Raw genomic sequence first — 21,143 nt, forward strand, 5'->3', positions numbered from 1 at the left:
ACCCTAGAAAGAGTAACATAGCTTTTTACTGCTTCAAATCAATGTTCTCTCTTGGTTTTAGCTTGTTTTCTCGGTTTAAGCCTGTTTTGGGATAAAACGGGTTTAAGTGTTGTCTAAACACTCAAAATTAATCCCGAACTCTTACCATTAGTCAAATGCATTGGATTGTCACACATTCTGACCCTAAAAACAGTAACAAAGATGTTTACTACTTCGAATCAATGTTTTCTCGGTTTTAGCCTGTTTCGGGACAAAATGGGTAGAATTGGTGTCTAAACACTCCAAATTAACCTTGAACTCCTATAATTAGTCAAATGCATTGGATTGTTACATATATTGACCCTAGCAAGAGTAACATAGCTTTTTACTGCCTCGAATCAATGTTTTCTCAGTTTAAGCCTGTTTTGGGATAAAATGGGTTTAAGTGTTGTCTAAACACTCCAAATTAATCCGAACTCTTACCATTAGTCAAATGCATTGGATTGTCACACATTCTGACCCTAGAAACAGAAACAAAGCTGTTTACTGCTTCGAATCAATGTTTTCTTGGTTTTAGCCTGTTTCGGAACAATATGTGTAAAAGTGGTGTCTAAACACTCCAAATTCAACCCAAACTCTTATAATTAGTCAAATGCATTGGATTGTTACATATTTTGACCCTAGAAAGAGTAACATTGCTCTTTACTGCTTCGAATCAATGTTTTCTCTCGGTTTAGCCTGTTTTCTCGGTTTAAGCCTGTTTTTAGATAAAATGGGTTCAAGTGTTGTCCAAACACTCCAAATTCATCCCGAACTCTTACAATTAGTCAAATGCATTGGATTGTCACTTATTCTGATCATAGAAACAGTAACAAAGCTGTTTACTGCTTCGAATAAATGTTTTCTCGGTTTTAGCATGTTTCGGGACAATATGGGTAAAAGTGGTGTCTAAACACTCCAAATTCAACCCAAACTCTTATAATTAGTCAAATGCATTGGATTGTTACATATATTTACCCTAGCAAGAGTAACATAGCTTTTTACTGCCTCGAATCAATGTTTTCTCTCGGTTTTAGCCTGTTTTCTCGGTTTAAGCCTGTTTTGGGATAAAACGGGTTTACGTGTTGTCTAAACACTCCAAGTTCATCTCAAACTCTTACAATTAGTCAAATGCATTGGATTGTCACACATTCTGACCCAAGAAACAGTAAAAAAGCTGTATACTACTTCGAATCAATGTTTTCTCGGTTTTAGCCTGTTTTAGGACAAAATGGGTAAAAGTTGTGTGTCTAAACACTCTAAATTCAACCCAAACTCTTATAATTAGTCAAATGATTGGATTGTTACATATTTCGACCCTAGGAAGAGTAACATAGTTTTTTACTGCTTCAAATCAAAGTTCTCTCTTGGTTTTAGCCTGTTTTCTCGATTTAAGCCTATTTTGGGATAAAACGGGTTTAAGTGTTGTCTAAACACTCCAAATTAATCCCGAACTCTTACCATTAGTCAAATGCATTGGATTGTCACACATTCTGACCCTAGAAACAGTAACAAAGCTGTTTACTGCTTCGAATAAATGTTTTCTCGGTTTTAGCCTGTTTCGGGACAATATGGGTAAAAGTGGTGTCTAAACACTCCAAATTCAACCCAAACTCTTATAATTAGTCAAATGCATTGGATTTTTACATATATTGACCCTAGCAAGAGTAACATAGCTTTTTACTGCCTCGAATCAATGTTTTCTCTCGGTTTTAGCCTGTTTTCTCGGTTTAAGCCTGTTTTGGGATAAAACGGGTTTAAGTGTTGTCGACACACTCCAAATTAATCCTGAACTCTTACCATTAGTCAAATGCATTGGATTGTCACACATTCTGACCCTAGAAACAGTAAAAAAGCTGTTTACTGCTTCAAATCAATGTTTTCTCGGTTTTAGTCTGTTTCGGAACAATATGGGTAAAAGTGGTGTCTAAACACTCCAAATTCAACCCAAACTCTTATAATTAGTCAAATGCATTGGATTGTTACATATTTTGACCCTAGAAAGAGTAACATAGCTGTTTACTGCTTCGAATCAATGTTTTCTCTCGGTTTAGCCTGTTTTCTTGGTTTAAGCCTGTTTTTAGATAAAATGGGTTCAAGTGTTGTCCAAACACTCCAAATTCATCCCGAACTCTTACAATTAGTCAAATGCATTGGATTGTCACTTATTCTTATCCTAGAAACAGTAAAAAAGCTGTTTACTGCTTCAAATCAATGGTTTCTTGGGTTTTAGCATGTTTCGGGACAATATGGGTAAAAGTGGTGTCTAAACACTCCAAATTCAACCCAAACTCTTATAATTAGTCAAATGCATTGGATTGTTACATATATTGACCCTAGCAAGAGTAACATAGCTTTTTACTGCCTCAAATCAATGTTTTCTCTCGGTTTTAGCCTGTTTTCTCGGTTTAAGCCTGTTTTGGGATAAAATGGGTTCAAGTGTTGTCCAAACACTCCAAATTCATCCCGAACTCTTAAAATTAGTCAAGTGCATGGTATTGTCACACATTCTGACCCAAGAAACAGTAAAAAATCTGTTTACTGCTTCGAATCAATGGTTTCTTGGTTTTGGGGTGTTTCGGGACAAAATGGGTAAAAGTTGTGTGTCCAAACACTCTAAATTCAACCCAAACTCTTCTAATTAGTTAAATGCATTGGATTGTTACATATTATGACCCTAGAAAGAGTAACATAGCTGTTTACTGCTTCGAATCAATGTTTTCTCTCGGTTTAGCCTGTTTTCTTGGTTTAAGCCTGTTTTTAGATAAAATTGGTTCAAGTGTTGTCCAAACACTCCAAATTCATCCCGAACTCTTACCATTAGTCAAATGCATTGGAATGTCAAACATTCTGACCCTAGAAACTGTAACAAAGCTGTTTACTGCTTCAAATCAATGTTTTCTCGGTTTTAGCCTGTTTCGGAACAATATGTGTAAAAGTGGTGTCTAAACACTCCAAATTCAACCCAAACTCTTATAATTAGTCAAATTCATTGGATTGTTACATATTTTGACCCTAGAAAGAGTAACATTGCTCTTTACTGCTTCGAATCAATGTTTTCTCTTGGTTTAGCCTGTTTTCTCGGTTTAAGCCTGTTTTTAGATAAAATGGGTTCAAGTGTTGTCCAAACACTCCAAATTCATCCCGAACTCTTAAAATTAGTCAAATGCATTGGATTGTCACACATTCTGACCCAAGAAACAGTAAAAAAGCTGTTTACTGCTTCGAATCAATGGTTTCTCGGTTTTAGGGTGTTTCGGGACAAAATGGGTAAAAGTTGTGTGTCCAAACACTCTAATTTCAACCCAAACTCTTCTAATTAGTCAAATGCATTGGATTGTTACATATTTTGACCCTAGAAAGAGTAAAATAGCTGTTTACTGCTTCGAATCAATGTTTTCTCTCGGTTTAGGCTGTTTTCTTGGTTTAAGCCTGTTTTTAGATAAAATTGGTTCAAGTGTTGTCCAAACACTCCAAATTCATCCCGAACTCTTACCATTAGTCAAATGCATTGGATTGTCACACATTCTGACCCTAGAAACTGTAACAAAGCTGTTTACTGCTTCGAATCAATGTTTTCTCGGTTTTAGCCTGTTTCGGAACAATATGTGTAAAAGTGGTGTCTCAACACTCCAAATTCAACCCAAACTCTTATAATTAGTCATATTCATTGGATTGTTACATATTTTGACCCTAGAAAGAGTAACATTGCTCTTTACTGCTTCGAATCAATGTTTTCTCTTGGTTTAGCCTGTTTTCTCGGTTTAAGCCTGTTTTTAGATAAAATGGGTTCAAGTGTTGTCCAAACACTCCAAATTCATCCCGAACTCTTACAATTAGTCAAATGCATTGGATTGTCACACATTCTGACCCAAGAAACAGTAAAAAATCTGTTTACTGCTTCGAATCAATGGTTTCTCGGTTTTAGGGTGTTTCGGGACAAAATTGGTAAAAGTTGTGTGTCCAAACACTCTAAATTCAACCCAAACTCTTCTAATTAGTTAAATGCATTGGATTGTTACATATTTTGACCCTAGAAAGAGTAACATAGCTGTTTACTGCTTCGAATCAATGTTTTCTCTCGGTTTAGCCTGTTTTCTTAGTTTAAGCCTGTTTTTAGATAAAATTGGTTCAAGTGTTGTCCAAACACTCCAAATTCATCCCGAACTCTTACCATTAGTCAAATGCATTGGATTGTCAAACATTCTGACCCTAGAAACTGTAACAAAGCTGTTTACTGCTTCGAATCAATGTTTTCTCGGTTTTAGCCTGTTTCGGAACAATATGTGTAAAAGTGGTGTCTAAACACTCCAAATTCAACCCAAACTCTTATAATTAGTCAAATTCATTGGATTGTTACATATTTTGACCCTAGAAAGAGTAACATTGCTCTTTACTGCTTCGAATCAATGTTTTCTCTTGGTTTAGCCTGTTTTCTCGGTTTAAGCCTGTTTTTAGATAAAATGGGTTCAAGTGTTGTCCAAACACTCCAAATTCATCCCGAACTCTTACAATTAGTCAAATGCATTGGATTGTCACACATTCTGACCCAAGAAACAGTAAAAAATCTGTTTACTGCTTCGAATCAATGGTTTCTCGGTTTTAGGGTGTTTCGGGACAAAATGGGTAAAAGTTGTGTGTCCAAACACTCTAAATTCAACCCAAACTCTTCTAATTAGTTAAATGCATTGGATTGTTACATATTTTGACCCTAGAAAGAGTAACATAGCTGTTTACTGCTTCGAATCAATGTTTTCTCTCGGTTTAGCCTGTTTTCTTGGTTTAAGCCTGTTTTTAGATAAAATTGGTTCAAGTGTTGTCCAAACACTCCAAATTCATCCCGAACTCTTACCATTAGTCAAATGCATTGGATTGTCACACATTCTGACCCTAGAAACTGTAACAAAGCTGTTTACTGCTTCGAATCAATGTTTTCTCGGTTTTAGCCTGTTTCGGAACAATATGTGTAAAAGTGGTGTCTAAACACTCCAAATTCAACCCAAACTCTTATAATTAGTCATATTCATTGGATTGTTACATATTTTGACCCTAGAAAGAATAACATTGCTCTTTACTGCTTCGAATCAATGTTTTCTCTTGGTTTAGCCTGTTTTCTCGGTTTAAGCCTGTTTTTAGATAAAATGGGTTCAAGTGTTGTCCAAACACTCCAAATTCATCCCAAACTCTTACAATTAGTCAAATGCATTGGATTGTCACACATTCTGACCCAAGAAACAGTAAAAAATCTGTTTACTGCTTCGAATCAATGGTATCTCGGTTTTAGGGTGTTTCGGGACAAAATGGGTAAAAGTTGTGTGTCCAAACACTCTAAATTCAACCCAAACTCTTCTAATTAGTTAAATGCATTGGATTGTTACATATTTTGACCCTAGAAAGAGTAACATAGCTGTTTACTGCTTCGAATCAATGTTTTCTCTCGGTTTAGCCTGTTTTCTTGGTTTAAGCCTGTTTTTAGATAAAATTGGTTTAAGTGTTGTCCAAACACTCCAAATTCATCCCGAACTCTTACCATTAGTCAAATGCATTGGATTGTCAAACATTCTGACCCTAGAAACTGTAACAAAGCTGTTTACTGCTTCGAATCAATGTTTTCTCGGTTTTAGCCTGTTTCGGAACAATATGTGTAAAAGTGGTGTCTAAACACTCCAAATTCAACCCAAACTCTTATAATTAGTCAAATTCATTGGATTGTTACATATTTTGACCCTAGAAAGAGTAACATTGCTCTTTACTGCTTCGAATCAATGTTTTCTCTTGGTTTAGCCTGTTTTCTCGGTTTAAGCCTGTTTTTAGATAAAATGGGTTCAAGTGTTGTCCAAACACTCCAAATTCATCCCGAACTCTTAAAATTAGTCAAATGCATTGGATTGTCACACATTCTGACCCAAGAAACAGTAAAAAAGCTGTTTACTGCTTCGAATCAATGGTTTCTCGGTTTTAGGGTGTTTCGGGACAAAATGGGTAAAAGTTGTGTGTCCAAACACTCTAAATTCAACCCAAACTCTTCTAATTAGTCAAATGCATTGGATTGTTACATATTTTGACCCTAGAAAGAGTAACATAGCTGTTTACTGCTTCGAATCAATGTTTTCTCTCGGTTTAGCCTGTTTTCTTGGTTTAAGCCTGTTTTTAGATAAAATTGGTTCAAGTGTTGTCCAAACACTCCAAATTCATCCCGAACTCTTACCATTAGTCAAATGCATTGGATTGTCACACATTCTGACCCTAGAAACTGTAACAAAGCTGTTTACTGCTTCGAATCAATGTTTTCTCGGTTTTAGCCTGTTTCGGAACAATATGTGTAAAAGTGGTGTCTAAACACTCCAAATTCAACCCAAACTCTTATAATTAGTCATATTCGTTGGATTGTTACATATTTTGACCCTAGAAAGAGTAACATTGCTCTTTACTGCTTCGAATCAATGTTTTCTTTTGGTTTAGCCTGTTTTCTCGGTTTAAGCCTGTTTTTAGATAAAATGGGTTCAAGTGTTGTCCAAACACTCCAAATTCATCACGAACTCTTACAATTAGTCAAATGCATTGGATTGTCACACATTCTGACCCAAGAAACAGTAAAAAATCTGTTTACTGCTTCGAATCAATGGTTTCTCGGTTTTAGGGTGTTTCGGGACAAAATGGGTAAAAGTTGTGTGTCCAAACACTCTAAATTCAACCCAAACTCTTCTAATTAGTTAAATGCATTGGATTGTTACATATTTTGACCCTATAAAGAGTAACATAGCTGTTTACTGCTTCGAATCAATGTTTTCTCTCGGTTTAGCCTGTTTTCTTGGTTTAAGCCTGTTTTTAGATAAAATTGGTTCAAGTGTTGTCCAAACACTCCAAATTCATCCCGAACTCTTACCATTAGTCAAATGCATTGGATTGTCAAACATTCTGACCCTAGAAACTGTAACAAAGCTGTTTACTGCTTCGAATCAATGTTTTCTCGGTTTTAGCCTGTTTCGGAACAATATGTGTAAAAGTGGTGTCTAAACACTCCAAATTCAACCCAAACTCTTATAATTAGTCAAATTCATTGGATTGTTACATATTTTGACCCTAGAAAGAGTAACATTGCTCTTTACTGCTTCGAATCAATGTTTTCTCTTGGTTTAGCCTGTTTTCTCGGTTTAAGCCTGTTTTTAGATAAAATGGGTTCAAGTGTTGTCCAAACACTCCAAATTCATCCCGAACTCTTAAAATTAGTCAAATGCATTGGATTGTCACACATTCTGACCCAAGAAACAGTAAAAAAGCTGTTTACTGCTTCGAATCAATGGTTTCTCGGTTTTAGGGTGTTTCGGGACAAAATGGTAAAAGTTGTGTGTCCAAACACTCTAAATTCAACCCAAACTCTTCTAATTAGTCAAATGCATTGGATTGTTACATATTTTGACCCTAGAAAGAGTAACATAGCTGTTTACTGCTTCGAATCAATGTTTTCTCTCGGTTTAGCCTGTTTTCTTGGTTTAAGCCTGTTTTTAGATAAAATTGGTTCAAGTGTTGTCCAAACACTCCAAATTCATCCCGAACTCTTACCATTAGTCAAATGCATTGGATTGTCACACATTCTGACCCTAGAAACTGTAACAAAGCTGTTTACTGCTTCGAATCAATGTTTTCTCGGTTTTAGCCTGTTTCGGAACAATATGTGTAAAAGTGGTGTCTAAACACTCCAAATTCAACCCAAACTCTTATAATTAGTCATATTCGTTGGATTGTTACATATTTTGACCCTAGAAAGAGTAACATTGCTCTTTACTGCTTCGAATCAATGTTTTCTCTTGGTTTAGCCTGTTTTCTCGGTTTAAGCCTGTTTTTAGATAAAATGGGTTCAAGTGTTGTCCAAACACTCCAAATTCATCCCGAACTCTTACAATTAGTCAAATGCATTGGATTGTCACACATTCTGACCCAAGAAACAGTAAAAAATCTGTTTACTGCTTCGAATCAATGGTTTCTCGGTTTTAGGGTGTTTCGGGACAAAATGGGTAAAAGTTGTGTGTCCAAACACTCTAAATTCAACCGAAACTCTTCTAATTAGTTAAATGCATTGGATTGTTACATATTTTGACCCTAGAAAGAGTAACATAGCTGTTTACTGCTTCGAATCAATGTTTTCTCTCGGTTTAGCCTGTTTTCTTGGTTTAAGCCTGTTTTTAGATAAAATTGGTTCAAGTGTTGTCCAAACACTCCAAATTCATCCCGAACTCTTACCATTAGTCAAATGCATTGGATTGTCACACATTCTGACCCTAGAAACTGTAACAAAGCTGTTTACTGCTTCGAATCAATGTTTTCTCGGTTTTAGCCTGTTTCGGAACAATATGTGTAAAAGTGGTGTCTAAACACTCCAAATTCAACCCAAACTCTTATAATTAGTCATATTCATTGGATTGTTACATATTTTGACCCTAGAAAGAATAACATTGCTCTTTACTGCTTCGAATCAATGTTTTCTCTTGGTTTAGCCTGTTTTCTCGGTTTAAGCCTGTTTTTAGATAAAATGGGTTCAAGTGTTGTCCAAACACTCCAAATTCATCCCAAACTCTTACAATTAGTCAAATGCATTGGATTGTCACACATTCTGACCCAAGAAACAGTAAAAAATCTGTTTACTGCTTCGAATCAATGGTATCTCGGTTTTAGGGTGTTTCGGGACAAAATGGGTAAAAGTTGTGTGTCCAAACACTCTAAATTCAACCCAAACTCTTCTAATTAGTTAAATGCATTGGATTGTTACATATTTTGACCCTAGAAAGAGTAACATAGCTGTTTACTGCTTCGAATCAATGTTTTCTCTCGGTTTAGCCTGTTTTCTTGGTTTAAGCCTGTTTTTAGATAAAATTGGTTTAAGTGTTGTCCAAACACTCCAAATTCATCCCGAACTCTTACCATTAGTCAAATGCATTGGATTGTCAAACATTCTGACCCTAGAAACTGTAACAAAGCTGTTTACTGCTTCGAATCAATGTTTTCTCGGTTTTAGCCTGTTTCGGAACAATATGTGTAAAAGTGGTGTCTAAACACTCCAAATTCAACCCAAACTCTTATAATTAGTCAAATTCATTGGATTGTTACATATTTTGACCCTAGAAAGAGTAACATTGCTCTTTACTGCTTCGAATCAATGTTTTCTCTTGGTTTAGCCTGTTTTCTCGGTTTAAGCCTGTTTTTAGATAAAATGGGTTCAAGTGTTGTCCAAACACTCCAAATTCATCCCGAACTCTTAAAATTAGTCAAATGCATTGGATTGTCACACATTCTGACCCAAGAAACAGTAAAAAAGCTGTTTACTGCTTCGAATCAATGGTTTCTCGGTTTTAGGGTGTTTCGGGACAAAATGGGTAAAAGTTGTGTGTCCAAACACTCTAAATTCAACCCAAACTCTTCTAATTAGTCAAATGCATTGGATTGTTACATATTTTGACCCTAGAAAGAGTAACATAGCTGTTTACTGCTTCGAATCAATGTTTTCTCTCGGTTTAGCCTGTTTTCTTGGTTTAAGCCTGTTTTTAGATAAAATTGGTTCAAGTGTTGTCCAAACACTCCAAATTCATCCCGAACTCTTACCATTAGTCAAATGCATTGGATTGTCACACATTCTGACCCTAGAAACTGTAACAAAGCTGTTTACTGCTTCGAATCAATGTTTTCTCGGTTTTAGCCTGTTTCGGAACAATATGTGTAAAAGTGGTGTCTAAACACTCCAAATTCAACCCAAACTCTTATAATTAGTCATATTCGTTGGATTGTTACATATTTTGACCCTAGAAAGAGTAACATTGCTCTTTACTGCTTCGAATCAATGTTTTCTTTTGGTTTAGCCTGTTTTCTCGGTTTAAGCCTGTTTTTAGATAAAATGGGTTCAAGTGTTGTCCAAACACTCCAAATTCATCACGAACTCTTACAATTAGTCAAATGCATTGGATTGTCACACATTCTGACCCAAGAAACAGTAAAAAATCTGTTTACTGCTTCGAATCAATGGTTTCTCGGTTTTAGGGTGTTTCGGGACAAAATGGGTAAAAGTTGTGTGTCCAAACACTCTAAATTCAACCCAAACTCTTCTAATTAGTTAAATGCATTGGATTGTTACATATTTTGACCCTATAAAGAGTAACATAGCTGTTTACTGCTTCGAATCAATGTTTTCTCTCGGTTTAGCCTGTTTTCTTGGTTTAAGCCTGTTTTTAGATAAAATTGGTTCAAGTGTTGTCCAAACACTCCAAATTCATCCCGAACTCTTACCATTAGTCAAATGCATTGGATTGTCAAACATTCTGACCCTAGAAACTGTAACAAAGCTGTTTACTGCTTCGAATCAATGTTTTCTCGGTTTTAGCCTGTTTCGGAACAATATGTGTAAAAGTGGTGTCTAAACACTCCAAATTCAACCCAAACTCTTATAATTAGTCAAATTCATTGGATTGTTACATATTTTGACCCTAGAAAGAGTAACATTGCTCTTTACTGCTTCGAATCAATGTTTTCTCTTGGTTTAGCCTGTTTTCTCGGTTTAAGCCTGTTTTTAGATAAAATGGGTTCAAGTGTTGTCCAAACACTCCAAATTCATCCCGAACTCTTAAAATTAGTCAAATGCATTGGATTGTCACACATTCTGACCCAAGAAACAGTAAAAAAGCTGTTTACTGCTTCGAATCAATGGTTTCTCGGTTTTAGGGTGTTTCGGGACAAAATGGTAAAAGTTGTGTGTCCAAACACTCTAAATTCAACCCAAACTCTTCTAATTAGTCAAATGCATTGGATTGTTACATATTTTGACCCTAGAAAGAGTAACATAGCTGTTTACTGCTTCGAATCAATGTTTTCTCTCGGTTTAGCCTGTTTTCTTGGTTTAAGCCTGTTTTTAGATAAAATTGGTTCAAGTGTTGTCCAAACACTCCAAATTCATCCCGAACTCTTACCATTAGTCAAATGCATTGGATTGTCACACATTCTGACCCTAGAAACTGTAACAAAGCTGTTTACTGCTTCGAATCAATGTTTTCTCGGTTTTAGCCTGTTTCGGAACAATATGTGTAAAAGTGGTGTCTAAACACTCCAAATTCAACCCAAACTCTTATAATTAGTCATATTCGTTGGATTGTTACATATTTTGACCCTAGAAAGAGTAACATTGCTCTTTACTGCTTCGAATCAATGTTTTCTCTTGGTTTAGCCTGTTTTCTCGGTTTAAGCCTGTTTTTAGATAAAATGGGTTCAAGTGTTGTCCAAACACTCCAAATTCATCCCGAACTCTTACAATTAGTCAAATGCATTGGATTGTCACACATTCTGACCCAAGAAACAGTAAAAAATCTGTTTACTGCTTCGAATCAATGGTTTCTCGGTTTTAGGGTGTTTCGGGACAAAATGGGTAAAAGTTGTGTGTCCAAACACTCTAAATTCAACCGAAACTCTTCTAATTAGTTAAATGCATTGGATTGTTACATATTTTGACCCTAGAAAGAGTAACATAGCTGTTTACTGCTTCGAATCAATGTTTTCTCTCGGTTTAGCCTGTTTTCTTGGTTTAAGCCTGTTTTTAGATAAAATTGGTTCAAGTGTTGTCCAAACACTCCAAATTCATCCCGAACTCTTACCATTAGTCAAATGCACTGGATTGTCAAACATTCTGACCCTAGAAACTGTAACAAAGCTGTTTACTGCTTCGAATCAATGTTTTCTCGGTTTTAGCCTGTTTCGGAACAATATGTGTAAAAGTGGTGTCTAAACACTCCAAATTCAACCCAAACTCTTATAATTAGTCAAATTCATTGGATTGTTACATATTTTGACCCTAGAAAGAGTAACATTGCTCTTTACTGCTTCGAATCAATGTTTTCTCTTGGTTTAGCCTGTTTTCTCGGTTTAAGCCTGTTTTTAGATAAAATGGGTTCAAGTGTTGTCCAAACACTCCAAATTCATCCCGAACTCTTAAAATTAGTCAAATGCATTGGATTGTCACACATTCTGACCCAAGAAACAGTAAAAAAGCTGTTTACTGCTTCGAATCAATGGTTTCTTGGTTTTAGGGTGTTTCGGGACAAAATGGGTAAAAGTTGTGTGTCCAAACACTCTAAATTCAACCCAAACTCTTCTAATTAGTCAAATGCATTGGATTGTTACATATTTTGACCCTAGAAAGAGTAACATAGCTGTTTACTGCTTCGAATCAATGTTTTCTCTCGGTTTAGCCTGTTTTCTTGGTTTAAGCCTGTTTTTAGATAAAATTGGTTCAAGTGTTGTCCAAACACTCCAAATTCATCCCGAACTCTTACCATTAGTCAAATGCATTGGATTGTCACACATTCTGACCCTAGAAACTGTAACAAAGCTGTTTACTGCTTCGAATCAATGTTTTCTCGGTTTTAGCCTGTTTCGGAACAATATGTGTAAAAGTGGTGTCTAAACACTCCAAATTCAACCCAAACTCTTATAATTAGTCATATTCATTGGATTGTTACATATTTTGACCCTAGAAAGAGTAACATTGCTCTTTACTGCTTCGAATCAATGTTTTCTCTTGGTTTAGCCTGTTTTCTCGGTTTAAGCCTGTTTTTAGATAAAATGGGTTCAAGTGTTGTCCAAACACTCCAAATTCATCCCGAACTCTTACAATTAGTCAAATGCATTGGATTGTCACACATTCTGACCCAAGAAACAGTAAAAAATCTGTTTACTGCTTCGAATCAATGGTTTCTCGGTTTTAGGGTGTTTCGGGACAAAATGGGTAAAAGTTGTGTGTCCAAACACTCTAAATTCAACCCAAACTCTTCTAATTAGTCAAATGCATTGGATTGTTACATATTTTGACCCTAGAAAGAGTAACATAGCTGTTTACTGCTTCGAATCAATGTTTTCTCTCGGTTTAGCCTGTTTTCTTGGTTTAAGCCTGTTTTTAGAAAAATTGGTTCAAGTGTTGTCCAAACACTCCAAATTCATCCCGAACTCTTACAATTAGTCAAATGCATTGGATTGTCACTTATTCTGATCCTAGAAACAGTAACAAAGCTGTTTACTGTTTCAAATCAATGGTTTCTCGGTTTTAGGGTGTTTCGGGACAAAATGGGTAAAATTGGTGTCTAAACACTCCAAATTCAACCCGAACTCTTATAATTAGTCAAATGCATTGGATTGTTACATATTTTAACCCTTGAAAGAGTAACATAGCTGTTTACTGCTTCGAATCAATGTTTATCGGTTTTAGCCTCTTTTCTCGGTTTAAGCATGTTTTGGGATAAAACGGGTTTACGTGTTGTCTAAACACTCCAAATTTATCTCGAACTCTTACAATTAGTCAAATGCATTGGATTGTCACACATTCTGACCCAAGAAACAGTAAAAAAGCTGTATACTACTTCGAATCAATGTTTTCTCGGTTTTAACCTGTTTTAGGATAAAATGGGTAAAAGTTGTGTGTCTAAACACTCCAAATTCAACCCAAACTCTTATAATTAGTCAAACGAATTGGATTGTTACATATTTCGACCCTAGAAAGAGTAACATAGCTTTTTACTGCTTCAAATCAATGTTTTCTCTTGGTTTTAGCTTTTTTTCTCGGTTTAAGCCTGTTTTGGGATAAAACGGGTTTAAGTGTTGTCTAAACACTCCAAATTAATCCCGAACTCTTACCATTAGTCAAATGCATTGGATTGTCACACATTCTGACCCTAAAAACAGTAACAAAGCTGTTTACTGCTTCGAATCAATGTTTTCTCGGTTTTAGCCTATTTCGGGACAATATGGGTAAAAGTGGTGTCTAAACACTCCAAATTCAACCCAAACTCTTGTAATTAGTCAAATCCATTGGATTGTTACATATGTTGACCCTAGAAAGAGTAACATTTCTCTTTACTGCTTCGAATCAATGTTTTCTCTCGGTTTAGCCTGTTTTCTCGGTTTAAGCCTGTTTTGGGAAAAAGTGGTGTCTAAACACGCCAAATTCAACCCAAACTCTTATAATTAGTCAAATGCATTGGATTGTTACATATATTGACCCTACCAAGAGTAACATAGCTTTTTACTGCCTCGAATCAATGTTTTCTCTCGGTTTAGCCTGTTTTCTCGGTTTAAGCCTGTTTTGGGAAAAAGTGGTGTCTAAACACGCCAAATTCAACCCAAACTCTTATAATTAGTCAAATGCATTGGATTGTTACATATTTTGACCCTAGAGAGAGTGACATAGCTTTTTACTGCTTCGAATCAATGTTTTCTCTCGGTTTAGCCTGTTTTCTTGGTTTAAGCCTGTTTTTAGATAAAATTGGTTCAAGTGTTGTCCAAACACTCCAAATTCATCCCGAACTCTTACAATTAGTCAAATGCATTGGATTGTCACTTATTCTGATCCTAGAAACAGTAACAAAGCTGTTTACTGTTTCAAATCAATGGTTTCTCGGTTTTAGGGTGTTTCGGGACAAAATGGGTAAAATTGGTGTCTAAACACTCCAAATTCAACCCGAACTCTTATAATTAGTCAAATGCATTGGATTGTTACATATTTTAACCCTTGAAAGAGTAACATAGCTGTTTACTGCTTCGAATCAATGTTTATCGATTTTAGCCTCTTTTCTCGGTTTAAGCATGTTTTGGGATAAAACGGGTTTACGTGTTGTCTAAACACTCCAAATTTATCTCGAACTCTTACAATTAGTCAAATGCATTGGATTGTCACACATTCTGACCCAAGAAACAGTAAAAAAGCTGTATACTACTTCGAATCAATGTTTTCTCGGTTTTAGCCTGTTTTAGGATAAAATGGGTAAAAGTTGTGTGTCTAAACACTCCAAATTCAACCCAAACTCTTATAATTAGTCAACACGAGGACTTTCCGGGAGGTCACCCATCCTAGTACTACTCTCGCCCAAGCACGCTTGACTGCGGAGTTCTGATGGGATCCGGTGCATTAGTGCTGGTATGATCGCATCCGTTAGTATAAACCATGCAATCGCATATATCGTTTTTTGAAAACTCAAGGGATCCTTCAATGTGGGTCCCACTTGATATGTGGATCGCTTTATTCACCTTGGACGTGCTTCCAACCGCAAAAAACAAGAGATAACCATATCCAAACATAATTTTGTGCTCGTAGCTAATTGTGTCGCGATCACAAAAAAACATCCGAAACACCTTAAAACGTCAAAATTCGGCCTCCGGAATGGTCCAACGGTACAAAGACCCATTGCCTTGCCAGAAACACTCTTGGGGCTTTCCGAAATGGTATTATGGGTCGCGTGGTTCCTCACGATGTAAAAGTTACGACATTCTGTTTGTACTCTATAGTCTTACGCAACAACCAAAAAAAAAAAAAAAAGAGGGAGGGATGCAACACGAGGACTTTCCGGGAGGTCACCCATCCTAGTACTACTCTCGCCCAAGCACGCTTGACTGCGGAGTTCTGATGGGATCCGGTGCATTAGTGCTGGTATGATCGCATCTGTTAGTATAAACCATGCAATCGCATATATCGTTTTTTAAAAACTCAAGGGATCCTTCAATGTGGGTCCCACTTGATATGTGGATCGCTTTATTCACCTTGGACGTGCTTTCAACCGCAAAAACCAAGAGATAACCATATCCAAACATAATTTTGTGCTCGTAGCTAATTGTGTCGCGATCACAAAAAAACATCCGAAACACCTTAAAACGTCAAAATTCGGCCTCCGGAATGGTCCAACGGTACGAAGACCCATTGCCTTGCCAGAAACACTCTTGGGGCTTTCCAAAATGGTATTATGGGTCGCGTGGTTCCTCACGATGTAAAAGTTACGACGTTCTGTTTGTACTATATAGTCTTACGCAACAACCAAAAAAAAAAAAAAAAAAAAGAGGGAGGGATGCAACACGAGGACTTTCCGGGAGGTCACCCATCCTAGTACTACTCTCGCCCAAGCACGCTTAACTGCGGAGTTCTGATGGGATCCGGTGCATTAGTGCTGGTATGATCGCATCCGTTAGTATAAACCATGCAATCGCATATATCGTTTTTTGAAAACTCAAGGGATCCTTCAATGTGGGTCCCACTTGATATGTGGATCGGTTTATTCACCTTGGACGTGCTTCCAACCGCAAAAAACAAGAGATAACCATATCCAAACATAATTTTGTGCTCGTAGCTAATTTTTCACAAAAAAACATCTGAAACACCTTAAAACGTCAAAATTCGGCCTCCGGAATGGTCCAACGGTACAAAGACCCATTGCCTTGCCAGAAACACTCTTGGGGCTTTCCGAAATGGTATTATGGGTCGCGTGGTTCCTCACGATGTAAAAGTTACGACGTTCTGTTTGTACTATATAGTCTTACGCAACAACCAAAAAAAAAAAAAAAAAAAAAGAGGGAGGGATGCAACACGAGGACTTTCCGGGAGGTCACCCATCCTAGTACTACTCTCGCCCAAGCACGCTTAACTGCAGAGTTCTGATGGGATCCGGTGCATTAGTGCTGGTATGATCGCATCCGTTAGTATAAACCATGCAATCGCATATATCGTTTTTTGAAAACTCAAGGGATCCTTCAATGTGGGTCCCACTTGATATGTGGATCGGTTTATTCACCTTGGACGTGCTTCCAACCGCAAAAAACAAGAGATAACCATATCCAAAAATAATTTTGTGCTCGTAGCTAATTGTGTCGCGATCACAAAAAAACATCCGAAACACCTTAAAACGTCAAAATTCGGCCTCCGGAATGGTCCAACGGTACAAAGACCCATTGCCTAGCCAGAAACACTCTTGGGGCTTTCCGAAATGGTATTATGGGTCGCGTGGTTCCTCACGATGTAAAAGTTACGACGTTCTGTTTGTACTCTATAGTCTTACGCAACAACCAAAAAAAAAAAAAAAAAAAAAGAGGGAGGGATGCAACACGAGGACTTTCCTGGAGGTCACCCATCCTAGTACTACTCTCGCCCAAGCACGCTTGACTGCGGAGTTCTGATGGGATCCGGTGCATTAGTGCTGGTATGATCGCATCTGTTAGTATAAACCATGCAATCGCATATATCGTTTTTTAAAAACTCAAGGGATCCTTCAATGTGGGTCCCACTTGATATGTGGATCGCTTTATTCACCTTGGACGTGCTTTCAACCGCAAAAACCAAGAGATAACCATATCCAAACATAATTTTGTGCTCGTAGCTAATTGTGTCGCGATCACAAAAAAACATCCGAAACACCTTAAAACGTCAAAATTCGGCCTCCGGAATGGTCCAACGGTACGAAGACCCATTGCCTTGCCAGAAACACTCTTGGGGCTTTCCAAAATGGTATTATGGGTCGCGTGGTTCCTCACGATGTAAAAGTTACGACGTTCTGTTTGTACTATATAGTCTTACGCAACAACCAAAAAAAAAAAAAAAAAAAAGAGGGAGGGATGCAACACGAGGACTTTCCGGGAGGTCACCCATCCTAGTACTACTCTCGCCCAAGCACGCTTAACTGCGGAGTTCTGATGGGATCCGGTGCATTAGTGCTGGTATGATCGCATCCGTTAGTATAAACCATGCAATCGCATATATCGTTTTTTGAAAACTCAAGGGATCCTTCAATGTGGGTCCCACTTGATATGTGGATCGGTTTATTCACCTTGGACGTGCTTCCAACCGCAAAAAACAAGAGATAACCATATCCAAACATAATTTTGTGCTCGTAGCTAATTTTTCACAAAAAACATCTGAAACACCTTAAAACGTCAAAATTCGGCCTCCGGAATGGTCCAACGGTACAAAGACCCATTGCCTTGCCAGAAACACTCTTGGGGCTTTCCGAAATGGTATTATGGGTCGCGTGGTTCCTCACGATGTAAAAGTTACGACGTTCTGTTTGTACTATATAGTCTTACGCAACAACCAAAAAAAAAAAAAAAAAAAAAGAGGGAGGGATGCAACACGAGGACTTTCCGGGAGGTCACCCATCCTAGTACTACTCTCGCCCAAGCACGCTTAACTGCAGAGTTCTGATGGGATCCGGTGCATTAGTGCTGGTATGATCGCATCCGTTAGTATAAACCATGCAATCGCATATATCGTTTTTTGAAAACTCAAGGGATCCTTCAATGTGGGTCCCACTTGATATGTGGATCGGTTTATTCACCTTGGACGTGCTTCCAACCGCAAAAAACAAGAGATAACCATATCCAAACATAATTTTGTGCTCGTAGCTAATTGTGTCGCGATCACAAAAAAACATCCGAAACACCTTAAAACGTCAAAATTCGGCCTCCGGAATGGTCCAACGGTACAAAGACCCATTGCCTAGCCAGAAACACTCTTGGGGCTTTCCGAAATGGTATTATGGGTCGCGTGGTTCCTCACGATGTAAAAGTTACGACGTTCTGTTTGTACTATATAGTCTTACGCAACAACCAAAAAAAAAAAAAAAAAAAAAGAGGGAGGGATGCAACACGAGGACTTTCCTGGAGGTCACCCATCCTAGTACTACTCTCGCCCAAGCACGCTTAACTGCGGAGTTCTGATGGGATCCGGTGCATTAGTGCTGGTATGATCGCATCTGTTAGTATAAACCATGCAATCGCATATATCGTTTTTTGAAAATGAAGGGATCCTTCAATGTGGGTCCCACTTGATATGTGGATCGCTTTATTCACCTTGGACGTGCTTTCAACCGCAAAAAACAAGAGATAACCATATCCAAACATAATTTTGTGCTCGTAGCTAATTGTGTCGAGATCACAAAAAAACATCCGAAACACCTTAAAACGTCAAAATTCGGCCTCCGGAATGGTCCAACAGTACGAAGACCCATTTCCTTGCCAGAAACACTCTTGGTGCTTTCCAAAATGGTATTATGGGTCGCGTGGTTCCTCACGATGTAAAAGTTACGACGTTCTGTTTGTACTATATAGTCTTACGCAACAACCAAAAAAAAAAGAAAAGAAAAAGAGGGAGGGATGCAACACGAGGGCTTTCCGGGAGGTCACCCATCCTAGTACTACTCTCGCCCAAGCACGCTTAACTGCGGAGTTCTGATGGGATCCGGTGCATTAGTGCTGGTATGATCGCATCCGTTAGTATAAACCATGCAATCGCATATATCGTTTTTTGAAAACTCAAGGGATCCTTCAATGTGGGTCCCACTTGATATGTGGATCGGTTTATTCACCTTGGACGTGCTTCCAACCGCAAAAAACAAGAGATAACCATATCCAAACATAATTTTGTGCTCGTAGCTAATTGTGTCGCGATCACAAAAAAACATCCGAAACACCTTAAAACGTCAAAATTCGGCCTCCGGAATGGTCCAACGGTACGAAGACCCATTGCCTTACCAGAAACACTCTTGGGGCTTTCCAAAATGGTATTATGGGTCGCGTGGTTCCTCACGATGTAAAAGTTACGACGTTCTGTTTGTACTATATAGTCTTACGCAACAACCAAAAAAAAAAAAAAAAAAAAAGAGGGAGGGATGCAACACGAGGACTTTCCTGGAGGTCACCCATCCTAGTACTACTCTCGCCCAAGCACGCTTAACTGCGGAGTTCTGATGGGATCCGGTGCATTAGTGCTGGTATGATCGCATCTGTTAGTATAAACCATGCAATCGCATATATCGTTTTTTGAAAATCAAGGGATCCTTCAATGTGGGTCCCACTTGATATGTGGATCGCTTTATTCACCTTGGACGTGCTTTCAACCGCAAAAAACAAGAGATAACCATATCCAAACATAATTTTGTGCTCGTAGCTAATTGTGTCGAGATCACAAAAAAACATCCGAAACACCTTAAAACGTCAAAATTCGGCCTCCGGAATGGTCCAACAGTACGAAGACCCATTTCCTTGCCAGAAACACTCTTGGTGCTTTCCAAAATGGTATTATGGGTCGCGTGGTTCCTCACGATGTAAAAGTTACGACGTTCTGTTTGTACTATATAGTCTTACGCAACAACCAAAAAAAAAAGAAAAGAAAAAGAGGGAGGGATGCAACACGAGGGCTTTCCGGGAGGTCACCCATCCTAGTACTACTCTCGCCCAAGCACGCTTAACTGCGGAGTTCTGATGGGATCCGGTGCATTAGTGCTGGTATGATCGCATCCGTTAGTATAAACCATGCAATCGCATATATCGTTTTTTGAAAACTCAAGGGATCCTTCAATGTGGGTCCCACTTGATATGTGGATCGGTTTATTCACCTTGGACGTGCTTCCAACCGCAAAAAACAAGAGATAACCATATCCAAACATAATTTTGTGCTCGTAGCTAATTGTGTCGCGATCACAAAAAAACATCCGAAACACCTTAAAACGTCAAAATTCGGCCTCCGGAATGGTCCAACGGTACGAAGACCCATTGCCTTACCAGAAACACTCTTGGGGCTTTCCAAAATGGTATTATGGGTCGCGTGGTTCCTCACGATGTAAAAGTTACGACGTTCTGTTTGTACTATATAGTCTTACGCAACAACCAAAAAAAAAAAAAAAAAAAGAGGGAGGGATGCAACACGAGGACTTTCCGGGAGGTCACCCATCCTAGTACTACTCTCGCCCAAGCACGCTTGACTGCGGAGTTCTGATGGGATCCGGTGCATTAGTGCTGGTATGATCGCATCCGTTAGTATAAACCATGCAATCGCATATATCGTTTTTTGAAAACTCAAGGGATCCTTCAATGTGGGTCCCACTTGATATGTGGATCGCTTTATTCACCTTGGACATGCTTCCAACCGCAAAAAACAAGAGATAACCATATCCAAACATAATTTTGTGCTCGTAGCTAATTGTGTCGCGATCACAAAAAAACATCCGAAACACCTTAAAACGTCAAAATTCGGCCTCCGGAATGGTCCAACGGTACGAAGACCCATTGGCTTGCCAGAAACACTCTTGGGGCTTTCCGAAATGGTATTATGGGTCGCGTGGTTCCTCACGATGTTAAAGTTACGACGTTCTGTTTGTACTATATAGTCTTACGCAACAACCAAAAAAAAAAAAAAAAAAAAAGAGGGAGGGATGCAACACGAGGACTTTCCGGGAGGTCACCCATCCTAGTACTACTCTCGCCCAAGCACGCTTAACTGCGGAGTTCTGATGGGATCCGGTGCATTAGTGCTGGTATGATCGCATCCGTTAGTATAAACCATG

The 21,143-nt window shown here is 38.2% G+C and overlaps 12 non-coding genes and 1 pseudogene across 12 annotated transcripts; all 13 read right to left on the bottom strand.

Moving 5' to 3' along the window:
- Positions 1-14,854: 14,854 nt before the first annotated feature.
- LOC147947083 (5S ribosomal RNA) lies at positions 14,855-14,973 on the bottom strand (annotated as a pseudogene).
- Positions 14,974-15,364: 391 nt separating this feature from the next.
- On the bottom strand, positions 15,365-15,483 carry LOC147947084 (5S ribosomal RNA). The gene has a single exon (XR_015595917.1). It is a non-coding gene; the product is annotated as a 5S ribosomal RNA (ribosomal RNA).
- A 395-nt stretch (positions 15,484-15,878) lies between these two features.
- On the bottom strand, positions 15,879-15,997 carry LOC147947085 (5S ribosomal RNA). Its single transcript, XR_015596048.1, has one exon. It is a non-coding gene; the product is annotated as a 5S ribosomal RNA (ribosomal RNA).
- Positions 15,998-16,386: 389 nt separating this feature from the next.
- Positions 16,387-16,505, bottom strand: LOC147947086 (5S ribosomal RNA). The gene has a single exon (XR_015595802.1). It is a non-coding gene; the product is annotated as a 5S ribosomal RNA (ribosomal RNA).
- Positions 16,506-16,901: 396 nt separating this feature from the next.
- On the bottom strand, positions 16,902-17,020 carry LOC147947087 (5S ribosomal RNA). Its single transcript, XR_015595990.1, has one exon. It is a non-coding gene; the product is annotated as a 5S ribosomal RNA (ribosomal RNA).
- Positions 17,021-17,415: 395 nt separating this feature from the next.
- On the bottom strand, positions 17,416-17,534 carry LOC147947088 (5S ribosomal RNA). The gene has a single exon (XR_015596049.1). It is a non-coding gene; the product is annotated as a 5S ribosomal RNA (ribosomal RNA).
- A 388-nt stretch (positions 17,535-17,922) lies between these two features.
- LOC147947089 (5S ribosomal RNA) lies at positions 17,923-18,041 on the bottom strand. The gene has a single exon (XR_015595803.1). It is a non-coding gene; the product is annotated as a 5S ribosomal RNA (ribosomal RNA).
- A 396-nt stretch (positions 18,042-18,437) lies between these two features.
- Positions 18,438-18,556, bottom strand: LOC147947090 (5S ribosomal RNA). Its single transcript, XR_015595860.1, has one exon. It is a non-coding gene; the product is annotated as a 5S ribosomal RNA (ribosomal RNA).
- A 395-nt stretch (positions 18,557-18,951) lies between these two features.
- On the bottom strand, positions 18,952-19,070 carry LOC147947091 (5S ribosomal RNA). Its single transcript, XR_015595749.1, has one exon. It is a non-coding gene; the product is annotated as a 5S ribosomal RNA (ribosomal RNA).
- Positions 19,071-19,466: 396 nt separating this feature from the next.
- LOC147947092 (5S ribosomal RNA) lies at positions 19,467-19,585 on the bottom strand. Its single transcript, XR_015595861.1, has one exon. It is a non-coding gene; the product is annotated as a 5S ribosomal RNA (ribosomal RNA).
- A 395-nt stretch (positions 19,586-19,980) lies between these two features.
- Positions 19,981-20,099, bottom strand: LOC147947093 (5S ribosomal RNA). Its single transcript, XR_015595750.1, has one exon. It is a non-coding gene; the product is annotated as a 5S ribosomal RNA (ribosomal RNA).
- A 394-nt stretch (positions 20,100-20,493) lies between these two features.
- LOC147947094 (5S ribosomal RNA) lies at positions 20,494-20,612 on the bottom strand. Its single transcript, XR_015595772.1, has one exon. It is a non-coding gene; the product is annotated as a 5S ribosomal RNA (ribosomal RNA).
- A 396-nt stretch (positions 20,613-21,008) lies between these two features.
- Positions 21,009-21,127, bottom strand: LOC147947095 (5S ribosomal RNA). Its single transcript, XR_015596051.1, has one exon. It is a non-coding gene; the product is annotated as a 5S ribosomal RNA (ribosomal RNA).
- Between the last annotated feature and the right edge of the window lie 16 nt (positions 21,128-21,143).

The sequence above is a fragment of the Camelina sativa genome, chromosome 3 (assembly GCF_030686135.1).
Source record: "Camelina sativa cultivar CO46 ecotype springtype chromosome 3, ASM3068613v1".
In the NCBI taxonomy this organism is placed as follows: domain Eukaryota; kingdom Viridiplantae; phylum Streptophyta; class Magnoliopsida; order Brassicales; family Brassicaceae; genus Camelina; species Camelina sativa.